Here is an 18,555-nt window from a genome sequence, read left to right as displayed (position 1 = left end):
GCGCACGGAGGCAGTAAGCATCAGCATTTCCAGTGTGGATGGGCGCTTAAGCGCGCAACAGGGCGCTCAGGCGCGCTAGCCTGGGCGCTCAAGCTCCCACTGGGACGTTTTAGCGCGCAGAGACAGAAGCATTTCCTCATACAGTGGCTAAGGGCGCTTAAGCGCGGGCCAGGGCGCTCCAGCGCGCAATCCTGGGCGCTTAAGCCCCCACTTGGGCGCTCCAGCGCGAGGAGGCAGAATGCATTGGCACTCGCAGGGGCAGCAGGGCGCTTGGGCGCGCTCCTGGGCGCTTAAGCGCGCTGCCAGGGAATTCCAATCCCCACATTTCTCAAGTCCAAGCCTAGGGGAAAATGCATCCCCATTACATACCCCAATTGTTCATGCCCCAAAACTAAATCCTAGCCTCATCCAACCTCTCCTCATGAGATTTAGCTAGAATTTGGGCAGCATGACCTTTGTTTTCTCATCGTTTACCAGTTTAAACAAAAGGGTACCTAATTGATTTTCAGCCCAACCAATTCAACAACTCAATACATAACAAGCATGCATATATTGAATTCCAAGTAGGCATCATTTACATTACATATCTTTTACAAATCATAGAACTTAGCTTACAAAACACTATGATCATTCCCTTGGCTCCCATCAACAATAGGTGTAACCAAAGGCATGAGCATAGGCTAAGTTCATCCAATGAATCAAGATATACATATGATCATGGGCTTTCAAAATAAAATCCTATACATGTCAACTACAAAAGGCATGCATAAACTCAAAGAAGTGCCATATATCATGCATAATCCAGATATGGCCACTTGCCACCAGAGGCTCCTGCAGCATCCTTACCTGAAAGGGGGTCCCCACAACACGGGGTGAGATATACGAATATATCCAGTAAACCAGGGGTCCTTGGAGCATCTCCACCCCACAGTTCCATATCAGTGTAATAGCAATAACAATAATAATGCAGTAAATACATATCTATGCAAAGTGCAATACATCTCCAGGAGAAATCCCTCGAGCTCTCAAGCTGTCCTAAGGAAACTCAGATGCAAATAGTCCTACTGGCCAGCTAACTACCAAGTATGATTTACGCATCGTCATGCCACATACCAACATAGGGAAACACCATCCTATGCCACACCAAATGCATACACATACGTATAACAAAGCATTACACTATTTTATTGCATTTATATACACTATAATCACCACTACCCTTTCAGGGCTTGGTGGAACAATCAAGGGAATTACACCCAAGGTCCGAAGGCTTACCTCAATGCTTCAGTCAACCTTTGTTCACCACCAACAGGTTCCACAGTCAGTCAATTACAATACTTCACTTCTCAAACAAAACCTACACAAGGTTTAATGCAATTAACACATATTGCATCCAATAACATCTCATAGCTATCAACCAAGCTATACAATTCATACCAAACATAAGCATGAACTCACCTATCCAATGGAGCTAATCAAGCTCCATAGCTTGCTCCAATGGTTGATCACTCACGGTTGGTCCAAATGTCTCAATCCTAGACATCACAAGGACCCAATCAATCATTCAACTCACTAATTGTTCAACATGCTAGAATACTAACCAATCCAAGCATGAATTTTCCAATATTATGAACAATTATCAAATGACTATCTAGGCTCATTTCCACCGATTAAATGACGTTCCTAGCATTTTTCACAACATGCTCTAAGCTTAAATCTTCCTAGAACATAGCTAATTCAACTACATTTCATAAAAATCCCAATTTACTATTCACAAACCCTAACTCATGCAAATTTCAAGGAATCATGAGGTTCAAGGGTTAGAATCTTACCACCAATGGTCACACAACCAAGCAAGGAGTGTTCCTCAAGCTCCCATGGAGGTTGAACTTCCCAAAACCCCAAAATCACTCAAATGGTCGAATTTTTGAGGGGTAATATCTCTCTCCACAATGCTCCCCACTCAAAACAAAGCTAGGATTATGAAAGAGGGGAAGATTCTAAGTGATTTAGGCTTTTGAATCACTCCAAAACCATCGGTTTGAAAATCACTCAACCTCTTTTCTTTCTCTCTCTCTCTCTCTCTCCTCTCTCTTCTTCTTCTCTTTCTGGGCGACGGGTTGGGTGGGAAATGGGGGTTCTTTTGGTGACTTAAGTCACTTAACATAGGTTAAGTGGCTCTAAGCGGGTATTGGTTCGTCTATCTATTTAACTCCAATAATTACCAAACTTTACCCAAAAGTCTGGAATATTATTCTAGGAATATTACTATTTTTATTTTTATATTTTGGGTACTTTTGACAGTACCCATTTATACCCCTTAATTTTCACTGAGTACACTTTTTAACTCCAAAGTGACTCAGATTCATTTTATTAAGCCTCATACTTAATTTCACCCAGTAAAACATGTTTAATTAATTAATTACACTTGATTTCCTAATTAATTAATATGGGCTATTATAGTCACCCCACCTTTTAGCGATTTTGTCCGCAAAATCAAGAACGTACCTGTCCTTAAACTCAGGATATTGCCGGAGAAGCTCATCTTCCCGCTCCCAAGTGGACTCTTCAGGCGTCCTTCCTTCCCACTGGACTTTCACCATAGGAATAGATTTATTTCTCAGCTTCTTCTCATCTCTTTCGAGTATCTTCAGTGGTCCAATAGGAGTCTTCAAATTCTCCCGGATTTCAACATTATCAGGTTGAACCACATGAGAAGGATCAGCTACATATTTCCTCAGCTGAGAAACATGAAACACATCATGTAAATTTGCTAATTGCGGAGGTAAGGCAAGCTGGTAGGCAACCGGTCCCACCCTACGAAGAATCTGGTAGGGTCCAATAAATCTCGGACTCAGCTTCCTCACTCCAAGGGCTCGTCCCACACCCGTAACCGGTGACAGCTTCAGGAACACATGATCTCCCTCCTCAAACTCTAGAGGTCGATGCTTGAGATCATAGTAACTTTTCTGACGATCCTGAGCCTTTTTCAGACGATCCCTAATCATTTTGATCTGCTCAGTAGTCTCCTGAACAAAATCCAATCCAAACCGCTCTGTGTCTCCAACCTCTGACCAACAAGTAGGTGTCCTACACCTGCGACCATACAAGGCCTCGTAGGGAGCCATACCCAGACTAGCATGGAAACTATTATTATATGAAAACTCAACCAGTGGGAGATATCGATCCCATGCAGTACCCTGCTCCAGGGTGCAAGCCCTCAGCATATCCTCCAACGTCTGAATGGTCCTCTCAGTCTGACCATCCGTCTGTGGGTGATAAGCAGTGCTCAGTCTCAACTGAGTGCCAAGAGCCTCCTGCAATGCTCCCCAGAAGCGAGAAGTGAACTTCGGGTCCCGATCACTAACAATGCTTTCAGGCACCCCATGAAGCCTCACAATCTCCTTCACATAGAGCCTAGCCAATCTCTCCGCAGAGAAATCTACCCGAACTGGCAAAAAGTGTGCGGATTTTGTCAATCTATCCACAATCACCCATATAGAATCATAACTAGCCTGTGTTCGCGGCAATCCCACTACGAAATCCATGGAGATACTCTCCCATTTCCATTCAGGAACATCCAGAGGTTGCAACATACCAGAAGGCTTTTGATGCTCAATCTTTACCTTCTGACAAATGAGACACTTAGAGACAAATTCGGCAATATCTTTCTTCATACCAGGCCACCAGAAATTCATCTTTAGGTCCTGATACATCTTTGTAGCTCCCGGATGAACTGTAAAATGACCCTTATGAGCCTCTGTCATCACTTCTTCCGCCAACTGCCTAGGTACAACTACACGACCCTGATATAATAGTATACCCTCATCATTGCAGGATACACCACTCTGACCTTTTAGTCGTCTAGCACTTTCATTTTGCAGCTGGGCTTCTTTGATTCTGGTCATCAGTTCATTCTCAATGCTCGTGATTTCAAAGCCACAAATTTTACATGGAAAGATTTTAGATAATTGAATATCTCTGAACCTCTCTATCACATCATAATCTCTAATCATCATGCTTGATATGCTCACAGATTTACGGCTCAGTGCATCAGCTACAACATTAGCCTTGCCAGGATGATATTTCAATTCAAAATCATAGTCTTTTAGGAACTCGGTCCACCGTCGTTGTCTCATATTCAGCTCCTTTTGATCAAACAAGTATTTCAAACTCTTGTGATCGCTGAATATTGCAAATTGCATTCCATACAAGAAATGCCTCCACTGTTTCAACCCAAAAACAATTGCAGCAAGCTCAAGGTCATGGGTTGGATAATTTTCTTCATGCGGTTTCAATTGCCTCGATGCATAAGCTACCACTCGCCTATCTTGCATCAGCACACATCCCAATCCCTTCTTGGAAGCATCGCTGTATAGCTCAAATTCACCTTCCGGGTCGGGAAGTACTAACACCGGAGCGGTCGTCAGTTTCTCCTTAAGGCTCTGAAAGCATTCTTCACATTCTTGTGTCCAAACAAATGGAGTATCCTTCCGGGTCAAACGGGTCAATGGCAACACCATGGCTGAAAATTCTTTAATGAATCTCCGGTAATAACCAGCCAAACCCAGAAAACTTCTTATTTCTGTTACTGTCTTGGGTCTCTCCCAATCAACAACTGCCTCTATCTTGCTAGGATCAACCGCTACTCCCTCAGCAGAGATAACGTGACCCAGAAATTGCACTTGAGAAAGCCAAAATTCACATTTAGAAGGCTTTGCATATAACTGTTTCTCTCTGAGAATTTGCAACACAGTTCTCAAGTGACCTTCATGCTCTTCCTTACTCTTCGAATATATCAGGATATCATCAATAAACACAATCACGAATTGATCCAGAAACGGCTTAAATATGCGATTCATGTAATCCATAAACACCGCAGGAGCATTAGTGAGTCCAAATGGAATTACTTGATACTCATAATGTCCATATCTAGATCGGAAGGCAGTCTTCGGAATATCTTCCTGCCTAATTCGGATTTGATGATAACCCGACCTCAAATCAATCTTTGAGAAGACACAAGCACCCCTCAACTGATCAAGCAAATCATCTATGCGAGGGAGAGGATACTTGTTCTTAATGGTAACCTTATTCAACTGACGGTAATCAGTGCACAATCTCATGCTACCGTCCTTCTTCTTAACAAATATGACTGGTGCTCCCCACGGGGACACACTTGGCCGGATAAACTGCTTAGCCGAAAGCTCTTCAATATGCTTCTTTAACTCGGCTAATTCCGGTGGTGACATCCTATACGGAGCCAGAGAGATAGGCCCCACACCAGGCAACAGATCAATCGTGAACTCAATCTCTCTATGAGGCGGAAGTTGTGGAATTTCATCTGGAAACACATCCACAAACTCCCTCACCACGGAAATAGTGCCAATCTCCTCATGACTTCCGCCTACTAAACCCCCACAAAGACATATCCCAATGCCCCGGCCCTCAAAGCCTTTCTAACCTGCAACACAGATAGATATGGGGAAGAACTAGTAGCAGAATCATCAGCATCAAGCACAATCCTTTTACCGCAGCAGTCTATCATAGCACAGTTCTTTGACAACCAGTCCATACCCAAGATAACTTGAAGGCTGATCATAGGTAAACAAATAAAATCCAGCACGTAATCTCGGCCTTCATATTTGAATTCAACATCTTTACACAACACGGATGTATAACACTCCTCTCCAGTAGCAGTAACCACTTTCATTGGAGGGCGAATGTCATACATTTGCAAATTTAGCCCAACGGCCATAAAATCAGACATACAGGAGTGTGTAGCTCCTGAATCAAACAACACTTCAACATCCATATTATCAATGTAAATTGTACCTTTCACTAGATTCGGAGCCTTCTCCGATTGTTGACGGTCCATGGTATATACTCTACCAACCGTCTGAGACTCTAGCATAGTTTGAACAACAGAGACCGGAACAGCAGTAGCTTGAACTGCCATAGTCCTTGCTTCATTCTGAGGACACTGCCTGGAGTAGTGACCGGATCTTCCACATTTAAAGCAAATCACCTCACCAGTAGCACATGGACCTCTATGCTCTTTGCCACATCCCTTGCACTTGGGAGGAGGTCCTCTATCAACAAACTTCTTCTGAGTACCGGGTTTTTTGAACAAGTCAAAGGGCTTATTCGCATTCAGCTTCTTGCCTTGCACCTTCCTGTTCTTCCAATAACCTGAGCCCGTTGCTTTATTGGAACTAGGTGCCTGGGCCTCAGAAGACTTCTTGGTTTGGGACACCTTATACACTTCTTCCACCTTTCTACACTGGTTTACAAACCGACTGAACTCTCGGATGTCACAATTTGACATCTTCCGAGACATCTTCTCATTAAGACCCCATTGGAACTTGGAGGTCATTTCAGCCGGGGTGGGTAAGGCTCGCCCATAGTTGGCGTATTTCACCAACTCATTGAATTTTGAGAAGTATTGGTCAATAGACATCGACCCTTGTTTGAGATCGTTATACTCATTCTGCTTTTGTTCCCTAGCCTCTCTAGGGAAGTAGTTATCCAAGAACAATGTCTCGAATAACCGCCATGTGATCTCCCGACCTTCAGCTTCTAATGGCTGCACGGTATTTGTCCACCAATCTTCTGCTTCCTCTTCCAGCATATAAACAGAGTAAGCCAACTTCATTGCGTCAGGGCACCTCATCACCCTGAATATCTTCTCCATAGCTTGGAGCCATTTTGCAGCCGCCATTGGCTCATAACCTCCCTTAAAAGAAGGAGGTTTATGTTTTGGAAAGCCATCAATCTCCTTTCCTCCATTTCATGATCACCGACATTTTCAACTTGAGGTTGACGAACCTCAGTGTGATGACTCCGACTTCCGGAGTGGTGACTACCTTCACCCTCATTGTTACCCACTCCACCCTCTTCCTGTGAAGGAGGTGGAGAAGGCGTAGCAGTGTGAGGAGGAGGAGTGGGTTGCCGGTTCACGGGCCTAGGACCCCTCAACGTCCTCAGCTCGGTCATCATCGCGGCCATAGCAGTCCGCGAGTCTTCATTTGTCTTTAACAAATTTTCATTGGCTTGCCTGCTAGCAGCCAACTCTCTCTGAACGGCTGCAAGAGCTTCAGCCACGGGATCAGGCTGTACGCCCGTTGCCCCACGGCCACTTCTAGGCCTCACAAGAGCAGCCAAAACAGGTTCTGGCTGAGCATTGGTGTTTGATGGTCCGGGGTTGTTTCGGTTCCTCGTCATGTCACTACACATGTTACACAAAGAAGTGAGTTGATCAGGCCCACACTTAGTGATCACAAATGCAATAATCATACAGAGTACTAAAACAACTATAAAGCATCAAACACTAAGCATACTCAACAATAGCTAACAGTTATTCCCAACGAAACTGCTCTGATACCATAAAATGTAACACCCCGTTCTAGAACCGTTAACATCGCATTATGATATTAAGCGCAGTTACAATCACATGGGTTCAATTAAAATCCGGATAAATTTTTCATTTTAAAACGTACCGAACTTATAATACCCAATTTCGTGATCATAACCATATTACCTTGCGGAAACAGATAAATTAAGCTTAACATCATGTTCATTTCCCATTTTTAAACCATTAATTTACTTCTTGTTTAGTTCAATACTTCTACTATATTGTAGGTTTCTTCATTAGCTACCTGTGGCTTCAAACCGTGCTCAAATCGGAGCACTGTAGCCCAAGTTAGGACCATTTGAAGCAACACAAGAGAGTGTTGGTCACAGGCCCAGCGCGCTTCAGCGCGCTACCGGGCGCTCAAGCGCGCGCTATCGGGCGCTAAAGCCTCCATCTGGGCGCTTAAGCGCACGGAGGCAGTAAGCATCAGCATTTCCAGTGTGGATGGGCGCTTAAGCGCGCAACAGGGCGCTCAGGCGCGCTAGCCTGGGCGCTCAAGCTCCCACTGGGACGTTTTAGCGCGCAGAGACAGAAGCATCTCCTCCTTCAGTGGCGAAGGGCGCTTAAGCGCGGACCAGGGCGCTCAAGCGCGCAACCCTGGGCGCTTAAGCCCCACCCTGGGCGCTAAAACACGAGGGGGCAGTAAGCCACCCAACTTTCTGCAGCAAGGGGCGCTTAAGCGCACGCCAGGGCGCTCCAGCGCGCAATCCTGGGCGCTTAAGCCCCCACTTGGGCGCTCCAGCGCGAGGAGGCAGAATGCATTGGCACTCGCAGGGGCAGCAGGGCGCTTGGGCGCGCTCCTGGGCGCTTAAGCGCGCTGCCAGGGAATTCCAATTCCCACATTTCTCAAGTCCAAGCCTAGGGGAAAATGCATCCCCATTACAAACCCCAAATGTCCATGCCCCAAAACTAAATCCTAGCACTCATCCAACCTCTCCTCATGAGATTTAGCTAGAATTTGGGCAGCATGACCTTTGTTTTCTCATCGTTTACCAGTTTAAACGAAAAGGGTACCTAATTGATTTTCAGCCCAACCAATTCAACAACTCAATACATAACAAGCATGCATATATTGAATTCCAAGTAGGCATCATTTACATTACATATCCTTTACAAATCATAGAACTTAGCTTACAAAACACTATGATCATTCCCTTGGCTCCCATCAACAAAAGGTGTAACCAAAGGCATATCTATGCAAAGTGCAATACATCTCCAGGAGAAATCCCTCGAGCTCTCAAGCTGTCCTAAGGAAACTCAGATGCAAATAGTCCTACTGGCCAGCTAACTACCAAGTATGATTTACGCATCGTCATGCAACATACCAACATAGGGAAACACCATCCTATGCCACACCAAATGCATACACATACGTATAACAAAGCATTACACTATTTTATTGCATTTATATACACCATCACAACCTCTACCCTTTCAGGGCTTGGTAGAACAGTCAAGGGAATTACACCCAAGGTCCGAAGGCTTACCTCAATGCTTCAGTCAACCTTTGTTCTTCACCAATAGTTTCAGCAATCAACTTTTACAAACATACACCAATTTCAATGAGCTATTCAAGCTCCATAGCTTGCTCCAATGGTTGATCACTCACCGTTGGTCCAAATGTCTCAATCCTAGACATCACAATGACCCAATCAATCATTCAACTCACTAATTGTTCAACATGCTAGAATACTAACCAATCCAAGCATGAATTTTCCAATATTATGAACAATTATCAAATGACTATCTAGGCTCATTTCCACCGATTAAATGACATTCCTAGCATTTTCCATACATGCTCTAAGCTCCATTCTTCCTAGAACATAGCTAATTCAACTACATTTCATAAAAATCCCAATTTACTATTCACAAACCCTAACTCATGCAAATTTCAAGGAATCATGAGGTTCGAGGGTTAGAATCTTACCACCAATGGTCACACAACCAAGGATTGATGGCTCCTCAAGCTTCAATGGAGGTAGAAACTCTCAAAACCCCAAATTTCTCCAAAGGGCCGAATTTTTGAGAGGCAATATCCCTCTCCACAATGCTCCCCACTCAAAACAAAGCTAGGATTATGAAATAGGGGAAGATTTAGAGTGGTTTAGGCTTTTGAATCACTCCAATCGGTTGGGATTTGCTCCCTCCTCTCTCTCTTCTTCTCTCTCCCTTTCTCCTCCTTCTCCTTCTTCTTCTTTCTCCTTCTTTTCTATTTCTGGCGTCGACGGGCTGGGTGGGAAATGAGGGTCATTTGGTGACTTAAGTCACTTAACATAGGTTAAGTGGCTCTAAGCGGGTATTGGTTCGTCTATCTATTTAACTCCAATAATTACCAAACTTTACCCAAAAGTCTGGAATATTATTCTAGGAATATTACTATTTTTATTTTTATATTTTGGGTACTTTTGACAGTACCCATTTATACCCCTTAATTTTCACTGAGTACACCTTTTTAACTCCAAAGTGACTCAGATTCATTTTATTAAGCCTCATACTTAATTTCACTCAATAAAACATGTTTAATTAATTAATTACACTTGATTTCCTAATTAATTAATATGGGCTATTATAGTACTGCCGGTGCCGAAGTAGGTGGAAGGGGAACCATCTGAAGTGGCACTGCCTGCACTGCAGTAGCCCTTGCTGTCGCTGACGGACAGTCTCTGGAGAAGTGGCCCTCCTTGCCACACTGAAAGCAAATCAACTGGCCGGTAGAGCACGGCCCAAAATGAGTCTTCCCGCATCCCGAACACCTGGGAGCAGGAGGTCTCGCTGCACTCCCCTGAACAGAAGTCCTCTTGAACTGACTCGGCGCCTGCCGAGCTGCCAACTGTTTACCCTTGCCCTTGTTCCCAAACTTCCTGTCTCGCCAAGAAGTGGAACTACCAACTGCAACCTTCGTCGCCTCAGCAACCTTGGCCTTCTTGGCCTTACTCGAGCTGTAGTAATCTTCAATATCACGACACTGCTGAAATAGTGTCCCAAAATCTCTAGAAGCAGAACCAGCAATATCCTCACTAAGTCTGCGGAACTTAGCAGCCATAAATGTAGGAGTAGGCCTCGCCATCCTGAAGTGTGCAAACTTCACCAACTGGTTGAACTTGGCCAGGTACTCGTCCACAGACAACGAGCCCTGAACCAATCTGTCAAACTCTCCTTGCTGCCTCTCCTGAGCGTCATATGGAAAGTACTGACCTAAGAAGAAGTCCTCAAACATAGGCCAAGTCATCACATGACCCTGCATCTCGTAGACATGAGAAAGGTTTGTCCACCACTCATGGGCATCGCCCTCCAGCATGTAAGTAGCGAACATCAACTTCTGCGGATCTGTGCACTGCATGACCCGAAAAATCTTGTAAAACGCCTGAAGCCAACGTGCAGCAGCAACAGGATCAAAGGATCCATCAAAGGCAGGTGGCTTATGCTTATGGAAAGCATTCATCCGGCGATCGATCTCATCACGATCCTCAACAAAAACAGGGACGGTCTGCATGGCCCCCGTAAGATGACTGCCATCTCCCATCCTACTCTGAGAGTCATCCTGCAGACTGGGTGGAGGTGGTGGTGGTGGTGGCGGTGGAGGTGGTGGTGGTGGAGCATGACCAACACCGGGGCCATTCCTCATCTCCTCTAACATGACTCTAAACATCGTCATGTTCGCCAGACGGTTGGCCTCCAACACGTCCTCCGTGGCCTTCCTGTTCGCCTCTCTGACAGCATCCAGCATGGCCTGGTTTGCCATTCTCATGGCCTCCTGGTCGGCTAGTCGGGCCGCCTGCATCTCAGCTAATGCGGCCAGGACAGGATCGGGCCGATCCTCCGAAGTCTCGCGGTTTCTTCCGGGTCTTACCATGATTCTGCACAAGTTACACAAATTATGAGTTGATCAGGCCCACGCAATGTGGTCACATATGCATTATCATAATAATACTCAACGGAGCAAACACACAAAACAGACAAAACCAAACATCCTAATCATTGCAATACATACAGGCTTTTCCCTTGAACTGTTGCTCTGATACCATAAAATGTAACACCCCGTGTATACCCGGAATATTAACATTACATCGTATTAAGCGGTGCTTAATTAAAAATGTGGAATATTCTTTTTCTTTTCAATTATGACGTCATTATCAATTACCAACTTGATTACTTAATCAATTTCATAAAATAACGCCTGTATGTAAATTGCACTAAGACATCTACTGAAATACCTCAATATATAGATAAAGTGTGTATCTAAATCACGGTATTACATCAAGTAATCCGGACAATATTCTGATACATTATTACAACTCCAAAAGACTCAAGACATAAAAATACTATGTGTCATGGACAATCCCCATGCTCACCAAATAGACATAGTAAACAACAATCTCAACATAAAACTCCAAAATCATAACTGAAGCTATAAGCATATAAACAACATGCAAATCCAGCATCCAATCATGGCAGCATAAAATAACAACACTCTAACTCAGCTCCGGCCTCCTGTCGCCTGAGGTCTCAACATTACCTGACCCTGAAATAAGCATTCCCCAAACGTGGGGTGAGATCTCTAAACTAGAAATCTCAGTAAGACAAGGGGTCCTCAAGGATCTTCCACCCAAAGCTCACTTACATGTGCAATATAAGTTCAAAAAGCATTTATATCATTATCAGTTCTAAAACTATGTAGTGCAACAGATATCTATGGCATGTGTGTAATCACTATCTACTGGCCAGAGAAATGTAGGAATACGTCTATTCCCTACATGTAGTACAAGGAACACCGCTTGCACCTCACCCACAGCCTCACCCTCTTGTATGTTCTATATACTCAGGCTTACCGTATAGGTGGAACACCTCCATGCATATCATCAAGGCACTAACATATAATAGCTCAACATCATTTCCAAAACATCAAAAGCATGTAACACAGCATGCATATACCATATCCCCATGGGACATGGTGAAACCACAACATGGCTAAACCGAGGACACGAAAGCTTACCTCTAAGCTAGCTATCCAATGCCACAAGCTCAAAGTCCAATCACAGCAGATCACAATCTGATATGGACCAAACATAAATCAATAACATGTACCACATGCATACAAATTAAAGACAACACCTTTTCATTACGTTTTCAAGTCTTAAAGCTTCTAACAAAGCCACAAGCCCTAAATCCCATGATTCTGGCTTAATCCATTAAATATAGAAGTTCAAGTTCATCAAACTAGGATCCACAAACCCCCAATAGCCTACTGTACACACAGCACAGCTGCTGTTCTGCGAAATCCCATAATATCCGGATATCTCACTGTCCATATCCGGATATGCAATATCCGGATATACAGATTCACATATCCGGATATCCAATATCCGGATATCCCCAAACCACGTATCCGGATATCCAATATCCAGATATCAGTTCGACAAATATCCGGATATCTCACGACAGAATGCAGTTTCTGCATTTTCGTGGAGATATCCCTTAAAGGTTCCCTTTTTACCGATTTTAAACACCTAATCATGCATTTCTAGATGTGTTAAGCCTCACCCAACAACAAGTTATCATCTTTTAACCTTAACATGCATCAAGTTACCATTTTTAAGCCTTAAAACTCAAGTTAAAGGTTGATATACATACCAAAGCTCAAAAACAGCAAAAGGAGATGCTCTTGGAGCTCACAATCAGACTCAAGCTACTATCACAAGAGGATGCACGAAAATGAACACAAGATGACTCTTTTACTCAACAAGAAGACACCTTGAAGCATCAAAATGCCCAGAAAAGGTCACACCCCTCAAGAACAGCAAACACAGCTCTTCAAACTCCCTCACACAGGTTCTCTAACTCAGAAACACCACCCCAATGTAGTCCCAAGGCCAACCCTCACCCTCACCAAGTGTTTAAATGGAAGAACAAGCATCAAAGGTGAATTCTTGCTCAAGAAATGGTGAAGAAGGCAAGGAAAGAGTGTTTTCTGGTCAGCCTCCAAGTTACTCACGTAGAGAAATCTGATCCTAGGGTTTTGTGCCCATAATGGGAGTATTTATAGCCCAAACACACTTAAACACACAGTATTAACTGTAATTGCTACGCTTAAAATTTTAATCCCAAACTTTGGATTCTAAAACTACATAATTTTCTAAGAATTATCATATTTTTCTTATATTTTTCTGAGCACCTTTCCGGTACGCGCTTTTCAAAGCCAGTACCGGTTTCTAGCACCAGTTCTCATTATTTGGACTTAAAACTCGTTTTACAAGTCCTACATGTTATTCTAGTAATTATCATGCACTTACTTTAATTTTTCGGGATACTTTTTTGGTACACATTTATACCGACTAGCAGAACCGGTATCTGCACTTTTCTTCCGAAAAGCGACTTTTAGCATTCTTAATCACTTATTATGATTATTATGCCTCATAAATAATTATTAGGGTCAATTATGGAATCATTTCTTATTTTTGCATAATTAATTAATTAAATACCTTAATTAACGGTGCGGGTTCTTACAAGTTCAATGCTTAAAAATGGTACATTGATACATGTAAAGGTTAAAAGATGATAACTCAATGTTGGGTAACGATTAACACAACTAGAAATGCATGCTTAATGTCTAGAATCAATAAAAACCCAACCTTGAAAGGATATTTTCACGAAATGCAGTTTCTGCATTCTGTCGTGAAATATCTGAATATCTGCCCGAGAAATATCCGGATATGTGATATCCGAATATGGGATTTGGATATCCGGATATGGGAATCTGGATATCCGGATATTGTATATCCGGATATGGTCTGTGAGATATCCGGAAATTGCATATCCGGATATGTCCCGTAGAATATCCGAATATTCTGGGATTTCAAAGAACAGTAGCTGTGCTGTATGGACAGTAGGCTATTGGGACTTTGTGGACCCTAGATTGATGAAGTTGAACTTCTGTAATTAATGAACTAAGTCAGAATCATGTGATTAAGGGCTTGAGGCTTTGTTGGAAGCCTTAAGACGTAAATCGTTAAAGGAGAACGTAGTCTTTATGTTAATGCTTTTGAGCTATGTATGTTGATACACTTGCTGGTCCTAAATCAGATTATGATCTGCTGTGTGTTGGACTTGAACTGTGAGGACTCCTGGCATTGGATAGTGAGCTTGCAAGGTAAGCTTTCGTGTCCTCGGTTTAGCCATGTTGTGGTTCCACCATGTCCCATGGGGGTATGGTTATATGCATGCTGTGTTACATGCTTTTGATGTTTTGGAAATGCTATTGAGCTGTTATATGCTAGTGCCTTTATGATATGCATGTGGTGTTCGGTAAGCCTGAGTATGTGGTACATACAAGATGGTGATGCTGTGGGTGAGGTGCAAGCGGTGTTCCTTGTACTACATGTAGGTATAGACGTATTCCTACATTTCTCTAGCCAGTAGATAGTGATAAACACACATGGCATGAATATCTGTTGCACTGCATGGTTTTGGAACTTATATTGATATAAATGCTTTTAGAACTTATATTGCACATGTAAGTGAGCTTGGGGTGGAAGATCCTTGAGGACCCCTTGTCTTAGTGAGATTTCTAGTTTAGAGATCTCACCCCATGTTTGGGGCGCTTATTTCAGGTTCAGGTAATGTTGAGACCTCAGGCGGCAGGAGGCCGTAGCTGAGTTAGATTTGCTGTATTTATGCTGACATGTTGGATGATGCTTTATGTTTTTAGTTTCAGTTTATGATTATGTTTTATCTTGTTGAGACGCTGTTTATTTGTTGAGCATGGGGATTGTCCATGACACATAGACTAGTTATGTCTTAATTTGATTTGGAGTTGTAATAATGTATCAAGATATTGTCTGGATTACGTGATGTAATGTCGTGACTTAGATACTCACTTTATATGTTATATTGAGGTATTTCATTAGATGTCTTATTGCAATTTACATACAGGCGATATTTTATGATAACACTACCGGATATATACGGGGTGTTACACGGGGGTTGAGACCTCTAGCGGCAGGAGACCGGTGCTTAGCTGATTTATATGTTGTTATGCTGTTTATGTTGGATGCTGGATTATGCCTGTTGCTATTATGTTTTTAGCTTCATGTTATGATTTTGATTTGAGACTCTGTTAGGCCTTGTTGCCTTATTTGGTGAGCATGGAGATTGTTAATGCCACATTGGATTATGTATTGTTGTTTAGATTTGAGTTGTATAAAGTATCAGGGTTGTCCGGATTACGTGTTGTAGTGCCGTGACTAGAGACTCAGTTAATGATCTTAATTATGTTATGAGGTTATTCAGCATAAATATCTGTCTTTTGCATTTACATACAGGCAATGTTTGGAAATGAATTAAGTAATTCAACTTGGTAAGGATAATGACGTCATAATTGAAAAGAAAAAGAATATTCCACATTTTTAATTAAGCGTGGCTTAATACGATGACATGTTAACAAACCGGGTTAACACGGGGTGTTACACTGCGTGGAGTAAGAAGACCGTGGATGAAGGAGACTTTTAAGAATGGTCATCTGCACGCGTGGAAGGAGGTGGGGAAGATGCAACTATAGTCGCTATATAGGGAAGCTATTATAGCCCCCTTTTCAAAAAAATTCTTGTAGCTTTGCACCGCGCAGAACCTCTCTGTACCAAGAGAGGGAGAAAGAGCTTTACTAGGGTATAGTAGCTGAAGAGGGAAGCTACTTTGGCGTACTTAGTCAATGGAAAATTTGCTACTTTGGACATTCCATTGGGCAACCAAACCAACCAGGCCTACAAGGGTTTTCCAGCCAAGGAGAGAGTGACATGTGTCCCGTCCATAGTAGCAAAGTATCTCAGCGACTATGGTGTCATGGTAGTTTGGAAAAAAATTTCACTCTGTGACATTCAGGTATATTATTATGAAAAAAAGGGCAGTACAGTAAAACACTCAAATTATTTCTTACTTTGTACTAACAAATATATTATATAGTATAAAAAAGGAGAATTTTACTCTCATGTATAAATTAGAGGAGAGAGAATAGAGAAGAGAAAAAATAAAATAAAATGAGCCTCACCTTTGATTTGCGAATTCTCTTATATAATATGAGAGTAATATTGTCTTATAAAAAATTGTAATTATACATAAGGTAGATTGAGAGATGAGTGAAGAGAGAGAAACCGGCAAGGAGGCGAGAGATGCTACGACGGAGGAGGAAGATCTTCTCCATCGAAGCACAAAAAAACCTAAAGGCCCTGCTATGGAAGATCAACTATGGAGGATCACATGGCAGAGGAGGATATCCAGGTGAATGTGACTAGCAACGGGGGAAAAAAGAAGGAAGAGTCAGGTGATTCATCTAACAGGAAGTTGGTGTCATATAAAGATTCTCTTCTTGGTTTTAATGGAGGACCCCATGTTGCTGATAGCGATGAGGAAGATTGGGTAGAAAAACTACGTAAGGAAGAGGACGAAGAAGAAGGGGATGAGGTCTTTGTTACGGTTGATGGTGAGGAGGATCCTCTTTGCCCAACGTACTCTTTTCCAAAAGCCTTGCATTTAGAAGGTTGCAGACCTTGGAGACAGGCAATGATTGTGAAACTTCTGGGGAAGAAAGTTGGAGTTAGATTCTTACTCAATCGTTTACTGAGAATGTGGAATATCTCAGGCACATATGAGTTCATTGATCTGGAGAATGACTACTTTTTGTTCCGATTTTCAAATAAGAATGATTACTCTCATGTTTTGGAGGATGGTCCTTGGATCATAGCTGATCATTATGTGGTAGTTCAACGGTGGCGTCCATTTTTTAATACTTATGATGATGAGACCAGAAAGCTGGCAGTTTGGATTCGTATTCCAGGACTTCCTATTGAATTCTATACCTCTCATCATTTGTGGAATATAGGTAGTATTTTTGGTCGCACATTGAAGATTGATAGGAACTCTATCAGGAAACATGATTCTGGTGAAGGTGATATTACAGAGAGAGCAAAGTTTGCTAGAATTTGTGTCGAAGTTGATCTTAGGAAAGACTTTTTGTCCAAATTCCGGATTGCTGATCGTATCTTCCATGTTGGATATGAGGGTCTCCACTTAGTTTGTTTTGCTTGTGGAAAGTATGGGCATAGAAGGGATCAGTGTTCCCATAGTAATCTTCAACAAGATATTGCGGCTTATTCTCCTGAAGTTTCTGACTCGGTGGTGCATAAGCAGCCGAAAAAAGATTCTGTTCCGGCGAAGGAGGAACCGTTTGGGAATTGGATGCTAGTGCAGCTTAACCGTCGATCAAGGAGCATAGCACAATCAAAGGAGGAATCATTACCATCGGGTAGGAGACAAGTTGGCGTTGTTAATAATGCAATGTTACGTAATAAGGCAGTTTCCAATTCTCATCCTAATCACAGACAAGTCATTCAATCAGGTTCAAGATTTCAAGCTATTGCTGAGTTGGCTCAAAAGGATAATAATATCTTAATTATTTCTGATTCTCCAGTGATTGATTCAATCAGCATTGAATCTAGTCTGACACGAATTAATCATGGGGAATTAATTGCTCATAATGAAGAACCGTTGGTGAAAAAGGATATTCAAATGGAAACAGTTTCTCCATCTGCTAACCTATCCGCGGGAAAGTCGAGAAAAGAGGTCCAAAGTCAAGGAGTAAAATTCAAAGAGAACCAAAAGAAGAAAACAACTGCATCATCTGCTAAAGTTCATCAGCTGGTCCAGAATGCTAATATTAGCAAAGGCAGATTAAATGCTTCAAAAGGTGCAGAATCTCAAAAGAATAATTTTAAACTTGATTCTCAGAAGAATATGTCGGAGGATTTCCAAGATAGACAAATTGTCTTGCACCCTTCTTTATCTAAATTCCAGAGGAAGACGTCTCATGTGGTTAATGATCAGCAAGAGACTCTTCCTTCTTCTAGTGGCTTGGATAATGGAGGTAAAAATGGAAGACCACCAGATGCTCTTACGTTAATGAGGAATTTTTATCAAACTCACAAGGATTCTATCCCTTTGGATAATTTGGACGTTTTGGGTGCGGCTTCGGTCTATACCAATTTAAGATAAATTTATGAATATTTTTACCTGGATAAATTTAAGATTGTTTTTATGAATATTTTGACCTGGAATTGTAGAGGGGCTGGGAAAAGGAGTTTTCCGCCTCTAATTCG

This window comes from Gastrolobium bilobum, unplaced genomic scaffold, assembly GCF_033153095.1.
Source record: "Gastrolobium bilobum isolate Gb01-03AN ecotype WA unplaced genomic scaffold, APGP_CSIRO_Gbil_v1 utg48165, whole genome shotgun sequence".
NCBI lineage: Eukaryota > Viridiplantae > Streptophyta > Magnoliopsida > Fabales > Fabaceae > Gastrolobium > Gastrolobium bilobum.
Note: the sequence above shows the minus strand (reverse complement) of the source record.